Here is an 18,659-nt window from a genome sequence, read left to right as displayed (position 1 = left end):
ATCGGTTGGTTGGACATGTTCTGAGGTATCAAGGGATCACCAAGTTAGTATTGGAGGACAGCGTGGAGGGTAAAAATCGTAGAGGGAGACCAAGAGATGAATACACTAAGCAGATTCAGAAGGATGTAGGCTGCAGTAGTTACTTGAAGATGAAGCTTGCACAGGATAGAGTAGCATGGAAAGCTGCATTAAACCAGTCTCCGGACTGAAGGCCACAACAACAACACCAGCGTCACTTCTGCGCATTCATGAGATTATTTCTCACTCCATATTCTAAAACTGCTTGTAAATGCAGTACAGTTGCCAACACCTAGCAACACATGCAAATGCACTACTTTTCTGGTCGGAGTACAGTATAGCATTGTACTGTAACGCGCCCAGTCACCTCCAACCAAATATTCGACAGTTGCAATGCGTTTGCTCTGTTTTCTTCATGTCTGAGTCTGTGCATGTGTTGCGGACAGCTCCCATGGCCCAATCTTCCCAATGGTGGATGCAACTTAGAAAACAGAACGCGTCTCCAGACGTAACGCGTGGTTGATCCACCTTCGAGCCCTATCCAGGACGTGACACTTTGTGGATGCACCACAGAGGAAAAGATAATATACAATATTTGAGTTCAGACTGTGTTCTAAGAGACTACAACAGATGGATGTCAAAAATAATGGACGGTAGTTCGTGGATCACTCCTGCTACTCTTGTTAAAGATGGGTTTCCCATGTGCTTCTCCCAAATACTGAGCAATGTCTTTCGTTACGGTACATTATGGTTGTAAGAAGAGATAACTAAGCTGTCAGTTCTCTTTAGGACCTGATAGGAACTACATTGGATCCTGAAGCCTTGTTTAATTTTAATGATTTCAGGTATTTCCCAATGCCACTGACAATAATATCAACGTACAGGGTGAGTCAAAAAGAACGTTACACACTTGGGATGACATGGAAATTTGTTGAGGTAACTTGAAGAATCGGTAGGTGTGTCATTTTGCAGAAAATAACCTCAAGTTTCTCATAAAAATGTCGAGTGTCATTTTGGTTCGATGTTACTACCATTTTTGATGAGCAAATATTCTACCGGTAGTCAATTTCTACCCACACTCGTTGCAACAAATCGGGCACGCCCGATATAACGGCAGCGTACATTCGATTTTTCAGATCGTCTAAGTGGTTTGGTAGGGGAGAAACCTAACACGGTCTTTAATGAAACCCTAGAGAAAGAAATCCAGCAGCGCAGGGTAGCCGTGCGGTCTGAGGCTCCTTGTCACGGTTCGCGCGGCTGCCCCTGTCGGAGGTTCGAGTCCTCGCTCGGGCGTGAGTGTGTGTGTGTTGTCTTTAGCGTAAGGTCGATTAAGTTAGATTAAGTAGTGTGTAAGCTTGAGGACCGATGACCTTGGCTATTTGGTCCCATGGGACGTACCACAAATTTTCCAAAGAAATCCAGTGGTGTCAAGTCTGGGGAGAGAAGTGGCATGCGACTGGTCCTTCACAGCCAATCCATCGATCTAAGTAGCGATTATTGAGGAAATCTCGAAATTCCGTGAGGAAATGAGTCGCTGCACCGTCTTGTTGGTAGTAAACCATACTGTCTGTGTAAAGCTAAAAATATTTTTTTTTCAAGCATATCGAGATACACAATACTAGCGACAGTTTTCTCCATATAAAAGAAAGGGCCGCACACTTCCAATTTCCTAGGGGCACGGAATACATTAATTTGGGACTGTTACGGACGAGTTCCAGGACTGCATGAGCATTTTCGCTGTCCAATATTCTGCAGTTGTGGGTGTTCATAGTAGCAGTGATATGAAATGCTGACTCATTGCTGAAGATTATTGTGTTGAGGAATGGCTCGTCATCCTCTGTCCGATTCAACATTTCCGTACAGAATTCCCCACGACCAACCAGATCTGCGTCACTAATCTGCTGAATTATTGTGAATCTTTATGGTTTCAAGTGTAAACATCTACGGAGGACTCGCCAAACAGTCTGATGTGGAATGCCAGTCTCGCGAGACGCACGTCGCGTTGATTTTTGTGGGCTGCGGGCAAAGCCCTCCCTAACGTGTTCGACATACTCATGAAAATGCGGGTGAGCTGGTGATTTATCCTGTCGCAGTGAAAAATCCGTCTCAACAAAGTTATTGTGCCAAGAGTAAACTGTACTCCTGCTTTGAAGACCATTAGCGTATTCGATGCGAAATTTAAGCCAAACAGTTGTTGCAGAGTTCGTTTCATGAAACCAAAACGTACAGCTAGCACGGTTCGTACTAGTGAAAGTAGACATTTTAACTTGCAATATGCCGGCGCTCATAGTGCCGGAATGGGGTACAGGTGCACCATGTGAATCAAACTTCAGGTTGTTTACTGCCGGTTCTATAAGTTATCTCAACAAATTTCGATATCATTCCGGAGTTGTAAAGTCCTTTTTGACTCACCTTGTATATCTATATCACTCTTAATTCCATTGGCGTGAGAATTGAACTGGGGCAATTCACCCAGATATTCCTTTCCACATTTAAAACGTTAGGCAGTTCCATTTTTTCTTTGCTACTGAAGATTTCCGTTCCTACGCCCCCTACGAGTATCTGGGTACTTTAACTTTGGTGTCACTGACAGCTTTTAGTACTCGCGACCATAATGGGCCGTCCAGTTTTGTCCTGTGTTGTCTCTCTACACTTGAGCATAGTGACGTGCGTCAACCTTTTCAGCATCAGCGGTTCGACGATTTCTTTTGTTGCGCGTGTCATTCTTCGACGATCAGTAGATGCCACTGTTTCCTCGAATTTTACATTTTTAAGGCAAATCGTCACAAGAATATCTGTAGACCAGGTTTGCCAACTTGCAAATAAAATGCACATGGGTAGATTCACTAGGAAGATATCCAAACCACGATCTATCCCATGTCACGAAGATTACGATGTGTGATGGCAGTGCGTGAGGGCTTGATACCATACTGAAATCTCGAAGTCGGAGATCTGGCGTAGTTCAGCATTCTTAATCATTTGCGTATTATTATGTAAGTAATCTGTAGTACAAAACAGTTTGTAATTACATGTATTCTTCCTGGTGCCGCATTTTCACAAACTTCATTCCATTTCTGGGAGACTGTAACATTGCGCGATAATTTGTGCTTTAGTTTGCAGTCCTTCAGAAGTAACTATATGCCAAGGGATATTAGGTCAGTCTCAGTTAGATCTCTTTTGTCTTTTTTAACTTCCGTGAAGCTTTGTAGCTATTCTCGAGCTACTTCGTTAAGTTTTTCTCCTCGGTGTTGCTGCCTCTGACGTACACTGAATATGTTATATTGCTAGCGAAGGCCGAAATGCACGCTATAAGCTCATGCAGGATGGCTTGAGGTCTGAAACAGGATACGTAATGAATGCTATAAAGAAAAGTACGTGGCTTCTGGAATACTTAACTTTAATCCATCATTTGTATACATCGTTCTTGATGAGACATGCTTCATACGATAACTATCACTTGCTATGGCGCCTTGCTAGGTCGTAGCCATTGACTTCGCTGAAGGCTATTCTAACTATCTTCTCTGCAAATAAACGAGGCTTCGTCAGTGTTGCATCGCTAGCTAAGTCGTCCGTACAACTGGGGCTAGTGCTAGTAAGTCTCTCGAGATCTGCCGTGTGGTGGCGCTCGGTCTGCAATCACTGATAGTGGCGACACGCGGGTCCGACATGTACTAATGGACCGCGGCCGATTTAAAGCTACCACCTAGCAAGTGTGGTGTCTGGCGGTGACACCACAGAATATACATAGAAACTGGTGCAACTGCCTAATACCTTGTAGGGCTCCCGCAATTACGCAGAAGTGCCGCAACACGGAAGTGGCATTGGCTCGACTAATGCCTGAAGTAATGCTGGAGGGCATTGACACCATGAATCCTGCAGGGCTGCCCATAAATCCGTAAGAGTACGAGACGGTGGAGATCTCTTCTGAACAGCGTGTTGCAAGGCATCCCAGATATGCTCAATAATGTTCATGTCTGGGAAGTTTGGTGGTCAGCGGAAGTGTTTAAACTCAGACGAGTGTTCTTAGAGCCACTCTGTAGCAATTCTGGACGTGTGGGGTCTCGAATTGTGCTGCTGGAATCGCCAAGTTCGTCGGAATTCACAATGCATATGAATGGCTGCAGCTGATCAGACAGGATGCTTACGTACGTGTCATCTGTCTGAGTCATATCTAGATGTATCAGGAATCCCACATCATTCCAACGTCACACGCCCCACGCCTTTACAGAGCCTCCACCAGCTTGAACAGTCCCCTGCTGACTTGCAGGGTTCTTGGATTCAGGAGGTTGTCTCCGTACCCGTACACGTCCATCCGCCCGATACAACTTAAAACGAGACTTGTCCGACTAGACCAGATGTTTCGAGTCAACAGTCCGATGTCAGTGTTGATGGGTCCAAGGGAAGTGTAAAGCTTTGTGATGTGCAGTCATCAATGGTACACTAGTGGGCCTTCGGCTCGAAAAGTTCATACCGATGGTGTTTCGTTGAATGGTTCACACGCTGACACTTGTTGCTGGCCCAGCATTGAAATCTGCAGCAATTTGCGGAAAGGTTGCATTTCTGTCACGTTGGACGTGGTCGTTGGTCTCGTTCTTGCAGGATCTTTTTCCGGCCGCAGCGATGTCGGAAATTTGATGTTTTACCGGATTCCTGATATTCACAGTACACTCGTGAAACAGTCATACGGGAAAATCCCCACTTCATCGCTACCTCGGAGATGATGTGTCCCATCGCTCTGGCGTCAACTATAATACCACGTTCAAACTCAATTAACTCTTGATAACCAGCCATTGTAGCAGCAGTAACCAATCTAACAACTGCGCCACACACTTGTTGTGTTATGTAGGAGTTGCTGACCACAGTGCTATATTTTGCCTGTTTACGTAACTCTGTATGTGAATACACATGTTTATACCAGTTTCTTTGGCGCTTTAGTGTATATTATCTGATGAAAAGTATCTGGACAGCCCTAGGTTATGCGGAATTGAGCACTAGATCTCACATGAAGCGGACCTGCCAGTAGAGAAACAGTAGTAGCAGAATGGTCAGGGAGCTTATAGACTTCGAATGCGGATAGTCATTGGATGTTACATGAGTAACAAATCTATCAGGAAAAATCTAGTCTGTTGTTGATGTAACTGTGAAGTGAAAACGCGAAGGAACGAAAATAGCCCAACCAAACCTCATGCACTGACAGAGGAGGACTGTCGTGCAGTCGGAGAGTGGTTGTAAAAAAATGGCATGAAATCAGCAGATTGACTCACTCGTGAGTTCCAGAGTGCTACCAGCAGTCCAAATAGCACAATGACTGTGCGTAGGGAATTACAGAGAATGGAGTACAGTGGTCGAATAGCTACTTATAAGCCACAGCTTTTGCTAGGCAGTGCTGAGCAAAGCTCGTGGTCGTCTAAAGAGCGATGCCATGGGTCAGTGTATGACTGGAACTGAGTGATTTGGAGCGACGACTGATGATCAGCTCAGTGGCACAGATTTGGATTTGGCGAATGCCTGAAGAAGATTACCAGCCATCAGTTGTAGTAGGAACTGTCAGGCATGGAGGAAGTGGTGAATGTGGTGTGTGTGTGTGTGTGTGTGTGTGTGTGTGTGTGAGGGGGGGGGGGTTTCCCTTGTTATGGTATGGTTCCTTCATTTAGCTTAAGAAAACTCTAGATGCGGAAGGGTGTGAGCCCATTTTACACGTACAGTAAAGGAGCAGTCCAAAGACAATCATTATTTGTATCAACTTGATAATACACCCTGTCTTAAAGCATCATCTGTGAGGCAGTGGTTTGTGGACAGTAATGTTGCTGAAATGGACTCATCTGCTGAAGTTCCAATCTGAACCTAACGGTACACCTCTGGTGGAGTTAGAACATCGACTCCGCCACAGACCCCAACGTCCAGCATCACTTCTTTCTCTGGTTTCTGCAGTTAAGGAAGAATGAGCTGCCATTCCTCCACAGACATTCAGACATCTCATCCAAAGTGCCACATCCAGGGTTCAAGCCATCATAAAGGCGTAGAGTGGACACACCCCTTACTAATGTTCACTAATGTGTGTCACGAAACTTTTGATCAGGTAGTGTAGGTGATGTCCCTGTGTGATCAAAAGTTATGGAAAGACAGTGTGTGACTCCTCGGTCGTGTGCTGCTGTTGCCTGTGTGGTCCATATGTCTCAGCACACTCCTGGTAAGAACTGGTTTCCTGAGGCTCCACATTCACATCGGTGGCGATACGACTCTCGGCAGAATGTCGATCGCCCTATAGACTGCAGAGCCAACGTGACATCCGTTCGTGAAACACTCGTAGTCGCCCTGTGCTGATGTTTAAGCGCATGGAATCACTATCGCAGTGATATCTAAGATCTATGCTAAACGTTGTTGATCTCGGAGTTCCGAACCCATGTTTAATGTCCGATACACTATGATCCTTTCATGTTTCATCGATTATCATCCCACATTCAACGAGATGCTGTCATATTCGCTACTCACCTGTCTGTAACAAACTGCTGAGATACAAATATCATGGTTCCATACGCAACATTTACCTGTAACATTCTGACGCCAAACGCTGAGCATCATCATACATGACAACTCTTTCCGTAACTTTTGGCTATCCTCAAGGGGACCGCTCGTACTCGTCATCTCTAATTTCGTCCAAACTTAAGGAATACATTGATAAGCCAAAATATTATGACCACTACCCACCGCGGCGTTGGAAGCCGCCTGGTAGCGTTGACGGCACATGACGCGGTAACAAAAGTATGTAAGCGGAGCAGTTGTGGACGGGGATCATCCTAGCGAAGATATATGCCACAAATAGGGAAATACATGGAGATAAACGACTTTGATAAAGGTTAGACTATTATTACACAGGGCCTGTGAACGAGTATATCGAAAACAGCGAAACTGGTCGAATGTTCACGAGCTACTGTCATGAGCACCTTCAGAAAGAAGTAGGACTGTGAAATTACCACTAAGCGTTAAATGGTATATGACTCTGCACAGAATGTGGGGTTCGGAGGTTTGTGTGCTCTGTAAAGTAGGATAGATGGTGATGTGTGGCATTTCTGTCGAAAGAGTACAATGCAGGTGCATGCACAAGTATTTCAGAGCACACCGTTAGTAGTACACTACTGACCATTAAAATTGCTACACAACGAAGATGACGTGCTACAGACGCGAAATTTAACCGACAGGAACAAGATACTCTGATACGCAAATGATTAGCTTTTCTGAGCATTCACACAAGGTTGGCGCCGGTGGCGACACCTACAACGTGCTGACATGAGGAAAGTTTCCAACCGATTTCTCATACATAAACAGTAGTTGACCGGCGTTGCCTGTTGAAACGTTGTTGTGATGCCTCGTGTAAGGGGGAGAAATGTATACCACCACGTTTCCGACTTTGATAAAGGTCGAATTGTAGACTATCGCGATTGCGGTTTATCGTATCGCGACATTGGTGCTCGCGTTGGTCGTGATCCAATGACTGTTAGCAGAATATGAAATCGGTGGGTTCAGGAGGGTAATACCGAACACCGTGCTGGATCCCAACAGCCTCGTATCACTAGCAGTCGAGATGACAGTCATCTTATCCGCATGGCTGTAACGGATCTCGCAGCCACGTCTCGATCCCTGAGTCAACAGATGGGGACGTTTGCAAGACAACAACCATCTGCACGAACAATTCATCGACGTTTGCAGCAGCGTAGACTATCAGCTCGGAGACCATGGCTGCGGATACCCTTGACGCTGCATCACAGACAGAAGCGCCTGCGATGGTGTACTCAACGACGAACCTGAGTGCACGAATGGCAAAACGTCATCTTTCGGATGAATCCATGTTCAGTTTACAGCATCATGATGGTCTTATCCCTGTTTGGCGACTCGCGGTGAACGCGCATTGGAAGCGTGTATTCGTCATCGCCATACTGGCTTATCACCTGGTGTGATGGTATGGGGTGCCATTGGTTACACGTCTCGGTCACCTCTTGTTCGCACCGACGGCACTTTGAACAGTGGACCTTACGTTTCAGATATGTTACAACCCGTGGCTCTACCCTTCATTCAGTCCCTGCAAAACCCTACAATTCAGCAGGATAATGGACGACCGCGTGTTGCAGGTCCTGTATGGACCTTTCTGGATACAGAAAATGTTCGACTGCTGCCCTAGTCTGCATATTCTCCAGATCTCTCACCAAACGTTTGGTCAATGGTGGCCGAGCAACTGGCTCATCACAATACGTCAGTCACTACTCTTGATGAACTGTGGTATCGTGTTGAAGCTGCATGGGCAGCTGTACCTGTACACGCCATCCTAGCTCTGTTTGACTCAATGCGCAGATGTATCAAGGCCGTTATTACGGCCAGAAGTGCTTGTTCTGGGTACTGATTTCTCAGGATCTATGCACCCAAATTACGTGAAAACGAAATCACATGTCAGTTCTAGTATAATATATTTGTCCAATGAATACCCGTTTATCACCTGCATTTCTTCTTGGTGTAGCAATTTTAATGGCCAGTAGTGTATATTGTTGAACACATAGCTCCAGAGCAGACCACACCTAAGTATTCAGATGTTGACCCAACGGCATTGTCAATAACGATCGCAGTGGGCATGCGACCATCGGGATTCGATCGCCAATCAATGGAAATGTGTCAACTCTTTGGATGAATCACGTTTTTGCTACAACACGTCGATGGTCGTCTCCACAAACACTGCCATCGAGCTGAATCCCAGCTCAAGCGTGCAGCGCCCCACGAATGCAGTCAGGTGGGAGCAGTTTTATGCTATGGGGGACACTCTCCTGCGCTTGCATGGGACTTGTGGTAGTAATTGAAGAGACGTTGACAGCAGCGAACCACCTGCATCCCTTCATGCTTGATGTCTTCCCCGACGTAGATGTCATCTTTCAGCAGTATAATTGTCCGTGTCTCGGAGACAGAACCGTTCTACAGTGGTCTGAGGAGCATTATGGTGAACTCACGTTGGTGTCTCGGCGACCAAATTCGCCTGATGTAGATCATACCTAAGCCATCTGGGTCGCTATCGGGCACCGTCACAGCGTACACAAATCAGCGGCCCGTTATTTACGCGAATTATGTGACCTGTGTTTAGACCTCTAGCGCCACAAAACTGTACAAACCCCTTGTATGCAGAATCAGTGATATATTTCGTTCCAAAGACGGACAAACAAGCTATTAAATAGGTGATCGTAAATTTTTGGGTCGCCAGTGTATCTGGTCTGTGAAAGTGGCAGGAGTGGGCGTTCCAGATGCCAAGCATTTGGAAGAAACACCATTTTTGGCGTGGGTAAGGCGAGACATGAGCGTAGTTTCCAGACAGCGGTTGGCACAGCGGGAAAAGTACAGAAACTGGCAACGTCTTTTTCAATTTTTATGTTACTTCCATTGCAAATAAGCCGAAATAATGCTCAGTACTGGGTGTTTGAAAAAGCTCTCTAGTTCTAAGTATAAATTTAATGCAGAATTTTATGAAAAATTACATCAATGAGTACATATCATGAAAGAGAATTCCTTCAGGTTTTGTTTAATGTTAGTACACGTCAATGTGGGATCCATTTGTCGGCCTGCACACGTCGGGATGATATTCTACTTCTCGGCACTTATTCACCAACATTTCAGGTGTAACTGCCTCAACTGCTGCGACGATTCTCTCCTGTAAATGATTGATGTCTCTGATCTTTTGACTGTAACCAAAATTTTTATGTGGCCCAATAGAAAAAGTCCAGTGGGGTTAAGTCTGCACTTCGTGGTGGCCAAGGTATTAGGCCAGCCCTGCCTAGCCACCTTCCTGGAAAGTGAGTGTCAAGAGCCGCACGCACATGGTTACTGTAATGAGGTGGGGCGCCATCTTGTTGGAAAAAACACACGATGCGCTGTTATAAATGACTCCGTTTTCACAAGCCAAATAACACACTGTGCTTTCTGTTGCGGAGTACACATTGTTGCTGAGTTGCCATGCACTGCACTGCATACACGCCTGGAGTGAACTGAGGGAACAGAGGAAAAAACAGCACTGGTGCCGTCTCAAGGTCAAGCAGACCTGCCAACTGTAGGGGAGCCAAACTTGGAGAGTTGACGAATCAAACAACACAAACTAGAATAGCGTATGTCACTTTGTACAGATTCTAGAACACATTAAAACTAGGGAGTTCTTTTTCAAACGCCCTGTATTTTACTACAAACAATCTTGTTGGAGGAACATCCGCAACTGAGCATTATACCAGAGGTTGAAAATACCGCTTCAGTTCTAAAGTTCTTTTATTATCACACGACCAGTTTTGGGTTCTTGTATACCCATCTTCAGGTGTGTTAACTTGGTGCTGTGACCCCCGAGTGCCGCAGTTGACGTGTACAAGGCGCACTGTGCTACCTACGAGCGCATGCTGTCGTTTCACGTTTATTCGATTTCAATACAGCATTGAGCGCAACGTTTGGCGTCATTCGTATAACCCGCCCTCAGCTTTCCTTTCTGTATACTCTCTATTGTGTGATAGCGGGGTGACGGCAGTGGAGGCAGCCACAAAACAATTGTCAGGTGTCTGGGGATAGTGCCATTGGACAGAGCACGACAAGAAAATGGTTTTCTCGTTTTAAGTAGGATCGTTTTGACATTAGTGACTCACCATGTTCAGGAAGACGTATGAGATATGGAGAACATCGTTTAAACGCTGTAATCCACAATGACCCACGCCATTGTACTCGAGAACTGGCAGATGTGAGAACTGTGGTCATTTCACCATCGTGCGAAATTTGCATACAATGGGGACAATGCAAAAGCTGGGTGTAAGAGTAATGTGTTCTCTAAGCCAAAATCACCAAGTGGACATATCCACATTTCTACTTACTCGTCATCAATTACATTGTGAATAACATGAACCATTCATATCATGCATCGTTATGGTGATGAGAAATAGTGTCCTTATTCTACTATAAGGAAAATAAAGGAATGATTGGGCCCAAACAAAGAAACAACTCCTCGGACAAAGACATGCGTGCATCTAAGAAAGATAGTATTATGTATCTGGTGGAAGAGCAACAGTGTGGTGTACGAATTGTTTCCCCGAGCTGCAACAATCACTGCTGGCAGGTACTGACAACAACTGAGACGTCTTGCAGACACAATCCAAGAACAATGACCAGTGAAGTGATGCATCCACTCACATTCTGCTAGACTGACAAAAAACACTACACAGGAGTCGGGTTGGGAAATCATTCCACACCCACCTTGTTCACCTGGTCTTGCACCCTCAGATTTTCATCTTTTCTGCTCTCTATCGAACAACTATCAAGGAACTTCCTTTCCAGATGAAAATGCTTTCCAAACATGCTCGACGAGTCCTTTGCTTCAAAACCACGTGATTTCTACGGTTGCGGAATCGTAAAGTCACGTAAGCGTTGGCAGACTAGTAAAAAAAAAAAAACTGATCTCTGCCCGAAACAGGCCTTGGAAGGGCCAACGGTACTAACCGGCCGCCAGGTCATCCTCAGCCCACAGGCATCGCTGGGTGCTGATATTGAGGGGGCATGTGGTCAGCACACTTCTCTCGTGGCCATATGTCAGTTTACAAGACCGGAGACGTTACTTCTCAACCAAGTAGCTCCACAGTTTGCCTCACAAGGGCTACGTGCACCCCACTTACCAACAATGCTTGGCGGACCAGGTGGTCACCCATCCGAGTGCTAGCCCAGCCCGACAGAGCTTACCTTCAGTGACCTGATGGGAACCAGTGTTACCACTGTGACAAGGCTGTTGCCCAGACTTGCAAATAGTGAAGAATATATATTATTAATGACTATAATCTCTGTTACGTGTATGTGTCGCGTTTATTAAACTTGCGGAAAAACGCTATGAACTTCTGCAACAACCTAATTGGTCGGTAGTTTGTTGGGGCGAAGCTGGCGCCCAGCGGGAGGGGGGGAGGGCACAGTGGGGGCAGCTGACCCTAGTAAGAATTCGTTTACGTTATGAATATGAAAAAGAGCCTGTAACCGCTGGGGCCAGATTTTTAAGACATAAATTCCTAGAAACTTATCAGTGAAATGAGATGAAAATTTCAATAAAATGATGTAAAACTTACGTAAAACATACTGCGTTGACTGAGTTTTAAAATGGACTAGAGAACAAAGAAAAATCTTACAGGATTCTGGAACTCAAATTACATAAATTGGCACATGTGAGTAGGACATATGCACTGAGGGTACTATATAAACTTAATTTTGTGTATAGAGAGTTCATCCATTCCGGGAATGGAGGATCTTGACGAGTTTTGCATGTTATCTTCATTGATACTGGCAAGATATCGGCCCTAAGGACTCCAAGACTTTCGAGACTGTTTTAATTTCAAGTTTAAGTCAAATTACAAATGACAAAACAAATATGTTTTGGTGTGATATAATTACAAATTAACAATATTCTGATTTTTTTCTCCTGTACTTGTACTGTCAAGCCTTTCTTGCTACCAAATCACATGATTCTACATCAAGGGGAAGTATCCTACAGGTTTTAGTGAGTGAGTCTGCGTATATCAAAATAAAACAAACAAACAAACACTGTCGGAACAGGCCTTGAAGAACCAACAGTACCCACCGGCCACCATGTCATCACCGGAGGCAGATACTGAGTGGCATGTGGTCAGCACTAATCTCCCAGCCGTTGTCAGTTTTCCTGACTGGTGCCACTACTTCTCAACCAACTAGCTCCTCAATTTTCCTCACAAGTGCTGAGTGCACCCCACTTGCCAATAGCACCCGGCATACCCAAACGATGACTCATCCAAGTGCTAACCAATCCTGAAAGCGCTTAACTTTGGTGATCTGATGGGAACCAGTGTTACCACTGTAGCAAGGCCGTTGGCGCGAGTCTCAAAATACACGACGTAAATGGTCATATCGTCTGATTGCATTGGCATAGAAGGTAACATTTTTTCACCAACAAAGGATTTAGCTGAATCTGGTGAGTGACTTATAGGCAGATAGGATGAGATGTAGTGTGCTTTATCAGATATCAGGAAGAGGAAGACTGGACGTTTTTTATTGCTCTGGATAATAAGCTGTGTGGACAATGATACTGTAAAGGCAGGGAAGAGTTTCGTGATAGGCTCCAGGACATTCCTTGAGGTGGCGGTAGTTTATTGTATTGTGATCCGGTGCAGTGTCTCGCTTTTTAGCGAGTTTTTCTGTAATGTCTTTAGCTGTTATTGGGGTGTTTGTTCCTGTTCATGGAGTGCTGTGTAAGAAGTGGAAGTTTGATGTGAGTAGTGGGATAGCTGTGTTGGCACATACACACAAATAGAGATCCACCGAGTAATCAAAGATGGGATTATAAGGGATGCTGAATGTATCTTCCAGGTAGGATGGGAAGTGTTTGGCTTTGGTGAGGTTATCAGGAAATGGTTTGTTGTTATCTAGGATGGGATAGATGGGAGTGGGGTTATTTCTGGAGAGCCTATGAAATGCTTTCCAATACTCTGTAGAGTTTATAAGTGTTTCTTATAGTTTAGTGCATGTCATGTCTTGTCCCGATGTCGTTCAGCTTGTTATAACTGTTGGTGGCAGTCCCAGTCATGAGTACGAAGGAATTCTCTGTAGAAATGGTGGGATTCTGGGAGCAGGGCAAGAGTATGTTGAGGAAGAGTAGAACTACCACAGTAGATGGCTGGGAGTAAGATGTGATTGGAAATTACATCTGTGATGCTGTGTCGTGGGAAATCATCCTCACGTTTTATATAGTCACGATTTTGAAGGCTGAAACTGTGGCTTCGATTACAGTATGGACGTTGACACGGCATACATTATGCATTGCAGTCTGCACAGGGATACTCGTGGATTTGTCACGTATGGTGATTATGAGAGGGATGAGTTGGGTTTGGTGCACAATATGAGAGCTGGAGAAGGACAAGTAAATGATCACTCCCAGTTGCATCTAGGATCAGTTGTGGTACACCTTAAGAAGTTAGGGGAGACAATAATGGAACTGAGCGTAGTATCCGTGTCAGGACGGGCGTCGCCAGAGATGTGAATATCATAGCTATTGAGAAGTTGATATACTGAGCCACAATTGTTTCTTGGCGACTGCGCGGGAGTGAAGGTGGAGGTCAACAGTGAATATGTACGTGGTAAATGTTCAGTCCCCACAAGTTAGGAAATCGTAAGGGGTGGGAGGGTTAGTATGAGTTTTGGTACAAAGATGTTGCTGATGAGGTGCTCAATTGGATCTTTAGGAGTGGCTGGGATGTATAAGAGCTATTTCGAAGATGGGAGATGGCTACTATGTAAGGATATATATATATATATATATATATATATATATATATATATATATATATATATATATATATGAAATGGTGGGGTTGAAGAATGGTTTCGTTGAGGAGGACAGCATGTATTTCATGTTGTCAGAGGGTGTAGATAAGAAGAAATTTATTGGAATGGAGGGTATGGATATCTTGATGCAAGATGTTGTATATCTGCTCTAATCTACATTTACATGGATACTCTGCAAATCAAACTTAAATGCCTGTCAGAATGTTCATCGAACCACTTTCACAATAAATCTTTGTTATTCCACTCTCGAACAGTGCGCTGAAAAACCGAACACCTGTATATTTCCGTGACAGCTCTGATTCCGCTTATTTTATTATGATGATCGTTTCTCCCTGTGTAGGTTCGCATCAACAAAATATTTTCCGATTCGAAGAAGAAGGTTGCTGATTCAAATTTCTTGAGGAGATCCCGCCGCAACGAGAAACGCCTGAGTTTTAATGATGTCCAACCCAAATCCTGTATCATGTCCGTGTCACTCTCCTCCCCTATTTCTCGGTAGTACAAAACGTGCTGCTCTTCTCTGAATATTCTCGATGTACTCCATTAACGCTATCTGGTCAGGATCCCACACCGCAAAGCAATACTCCACAAGTGGACGGACAAGCGTAATGTAGGCAGTCTCCTTAGTAGATCTGTTGCATCTTTTGAAGTGTTCTGCCAATAAAACGCGGTGTTTTGTTCGCCTTCCCCACAACGTTTCTATGTATTCTTTCCAATTTAAGTTGTTCCTAATCGTAATTCCTGGGTATTTAGCTGAATTTGCAGCCTTTAGATTCGATTGATTTATCGTGTAACCAAAGTTTAACGGAATCCTTTTAGCACTCATGTTGATGACCTCACAATTTTCATTATTTAGGGTCAATTGCCAATTTTCGCACCATAAAATTATCTTTTCTGTCTTTTGCAATTTGTTTTGATTTTCGTATGACTTTAGCAGGTGGCAAACGTCGGCGTCTTCTGCAAACAACTTAAGGCCGTTGCTGATTATCTTCTAAATCGTTTATATAGGTAAGGAACAGTAGAGGGCCTATATCAATACCTTGGGGTACGCAAGAAATCACTTATGTTTTACTCGATGACTTTCCGTCAGTTACTACGAACTGTCACCTCTCTGACGGAAAATCACGAGTCCATTCGCATAACCGAAACCATATTCTATAAGCACGCAGTTTGATTACAAGCCACTTGTGAGTTACGGTGTCGAAAGCCTTCTGGAAATCTAGAAATACGGAATCAATTTGTAATCCCTTGTCGATAGCACTCAACACTTCGTGTGAGTACAGATCTAGTTGTGTTTCACAAGAACGATATTTCCTAAATCCGTGTTGACTGTGTGTCAATAGACCGTTCTCTGCGAAGTAATTCATAACGTTCGAACACAAGATTTGTTCCAAAATCCTGCTGCATATCGATGTTGATGATATGAGCCTGTTTTGTGGGTTACTCCTATTGCCTGTCTTGAATACTGGTGTGACCTGTGCAGCTTTCCAATCTTTGGGTACGGATCTTTCATCGAGCGAGCGGTTGTGTATGATTTTTATGTATGGAGTTATTGCATCAGCATACTTTGGAAAGAACCTGATTGGTATAGATTGAGGACCGGAAGACTTGCTTTTATTTAGCGATTTTAAGTTGCTTCACTACTCCGAAGATATCTGCTTCAAGTTACTCATGTTGGCAGCTGTTCTTGATTCGAATTCTGGAATATTCACTTCGTCTTGTTTGGTAAAGTAATTTGCTTTAGCAGCACTGTCATCGTTGGTATTTCTATTGCTATCATGCAGAGAGCACATTGATTGTGTCTTGCCGCTAGCATACTTTACATACGATCAAAATCTCTCTGGACTTTCAGCCAGGTTTCGAGACAAGGTTTCGTTGTGGAAACTATTATAAGCATCGCGCATTGAAGTCCGAGCGAAATTTCGAGCTTCTGTAAAAGATCGCCAGTCTTGAAGATCTTGATCGTTTAAATTTGGCACGCTTTTTTCGTTGTTTATGCAACAGTGTTCTGATGTATTTTGAGTGACATAGGGCATCGTCTCCGGCATTTGTTAATTTGTTTGGTGTAAATCTCTCAATTGCCGTCGATACTATTTCTTTGAATTCAAGCCACATCTGTTCTGCACTACGTTGTTAATTTGTAAGCAGTAGAGATTGTCTCTCAGGTGGGCTCCAAGCGAATTTTTGTGTGCTCTTAGGAATAGAAATATTTTTTGTTTATTTTTGGAGGATTTGAGGGTTGCAGAATTCAGTCTCGCTACGACAAATAGCGTTGTCGTTGTTTACTAATCCCTATATCCGTTTTGATTCTTGTTATTGACTCAGGATTCTTTGTTGCTAAGAGATCAAGTGTGTTTTCACAACCGTTTATTATTCGACTGGGCTCATGAACTAACTCCTCGAAATGATTTTCAGAGAATGCGTTTAGCACAATGTCGGATGACATACCTCCGAACTTGAAGTCACCACCAACTATAATTGTATGAGTCGGGTATGTGTTGAAAATTAGACTGAAATTTTCTTTGAGCCTTTCAGCAAGTTTTATCATTAGAGTTGGGAGGTATTTAATAGTATCCAATTATTATTTTATTACGGTTGCCGAGAATGACCCCAACCCAAACTAACTCATTTGCGCCATTTTCAGGAGAACAAATAGGTGCATGAGTGATAGGTTTAGACTAGAGTTTCGAGACGATCAAAAATGAAATAGGCGCGATTCTGGGAGTAGGTGACATACGTATTGATATGGAAGATGATGCAGGTAGCGAGGGTTCTTTGCTGTAGGATGTGGGATCTTTCAAACGCTTGTATGTTTAGCAGGACTAAGATTATGGAACGGATAATATCTTTAGTGGTGGTGGAGGACGGCAGGTATTGTTTGTGGAGTGGCGGACAGATTGTGCAGATGGGGATGGCGAGTCCAGATTCTTGGGGAGAAGGTTCTGATTTGCACTTGCAGCAGTAGGTAAGGAGAGACTGGACGCAGGATTTTACAGGTAGGTGGGGATTTAATCTCCGGGCATTGTTTGATAGATGGTGTTCCTCGCAATGTTGACAAGTTGGATTTTTTCCAATTTTCAAAAAAATGGCTATGAGCACTGTGGGACATAACATCTGAGGTCATCAGTCCCCTAGACTTAGAACTACTCAAACCTAACTAACCTAAGGACATCACACACACCCATGCCCGAGGCAGAATTCGAAACTGCGACCGTAGCAGCAGCGCGATTCCGGACTGAAGCGCCTAGAACCGCTCGGCCACAACGGCCGGCTTGCAATTTTCTGTCAGGTGATAAAGCTGACAGCAATATGCTTGTGTGGTAAATTAAGGCCCAATTTTTTATTAGTTTGTCAGTAGTGTCGTGATTTAGAGAATACTCCTATTATCACTCCGAATGTGGAGTGCCTTGCATGCATTGATGCCTGGTTGTGAGTTCAGTTCACATTTGGCTGTATTTAAGTTGCCGGCCGCGGTGGCCGAGCGGTTCTAGGCGCTACAGTCTGGAACCGCGCGACCGCTACGGTCGCAGGTTCGAATCCTGCTTCGGGCATGGATGTGTGTGATGTCCTTAGGTTAGTTCGGTTTAAGTAGTTCTAAGTTATAGGGGACTGATGACCTCAGAAGTTAAGTCCCATAGTGCTCAGAGCCATCTGAACCATTTTTTTTTTGTATTTAAGTGGTAATGAGGATAGTTGGTTTTAATGATGACGAAATCTCTCCTAGGGATGAGTTTCTGGATTTGTGTTGCCGGTATGTACTGCTGAATGTGAATGAGGATTGTCTTAGGATTTAGAAATTTGGGGTCATATCTGCTCAGCGTACGGAAGGGGAGTGGATTTGGTTTTGTGGTTCTGGGATGAGATCGACCTGCATATCATCAGTATCTGGAAGCGTTGGCTGGGTCATCCTGACGCTCACTTATACTTCGCCTTTTCGTAGTTTTAGTGATGGGTTTAGGTTGGATGTGGAAGGGATTATATGGGATGATTGGGGGTAGGGAATGTTTGATTCCTGGTGTAACTGTCTACGTCATAGCTGGTGTTGTGGCTGGGGGCACTGGGGCTGTTCCTGCTGATGGCTGCTACTTTTGCTGTTGATGCTGTGGCTAATCATGCTGCTGGCGATAATGTGGTTAGTGCTGTTAGCTAGTGGCGACGGTGCTGGTGCTGTGTCCTAGGGGGCCGGAGGCACTACTGGTGGTACTAAAATGTTGTGAAAAGGTTGTGTGATGGTTCTGCAGGTAGTTGTTGCCCACGTTGTTGGCCAGGTAGTCGGTGGTGCCATGTAG

The 18,659-nt window shown here is 44.4% G+C and overlaps 1 protein-coding gene and 1 pseudogene across 1 annotated transcript in view; one reads left to right on the top strand and one right to left on the bottom strand.

The window, feature by feature from the left end:
* LOC126419551 (uncharacterized) overlaps positions 1-18,659 on the top strand; it is a 146,087-nt gene that overhangs the window by 51,395 nt on the left and 76,033 nt on the right. The window lies entirely within an intron of this gene.
* LOC126420204 (5S ribosomal RNA) lies at positions 12,784-12,902 on the bottom strand (annotated as a pseudogene).

The sequence above is a fragment of the Schistocerca serialis genome, chromosome 9 (genome assembly GCF_023864345.2).
Source record: "Schistocerca serialis cubense isolate TAMUIC-IGC-003099 chromosome 9, iqSchSeri2.2, whole genome shotgun sequence".
Classification (NCBI taxonomy): domain Eukaryota; kingdom Metazoa; phylum Arthropoda; class Insecta; order Orthoptera; family Acrididae; genus Schistocerca; species Schistocerca serialis.
The sequence above is the reverse complement of the archived record's forward strand: the minus strand, read 5'-3'. Positions and strand labels throughout refer to the sequence as shown.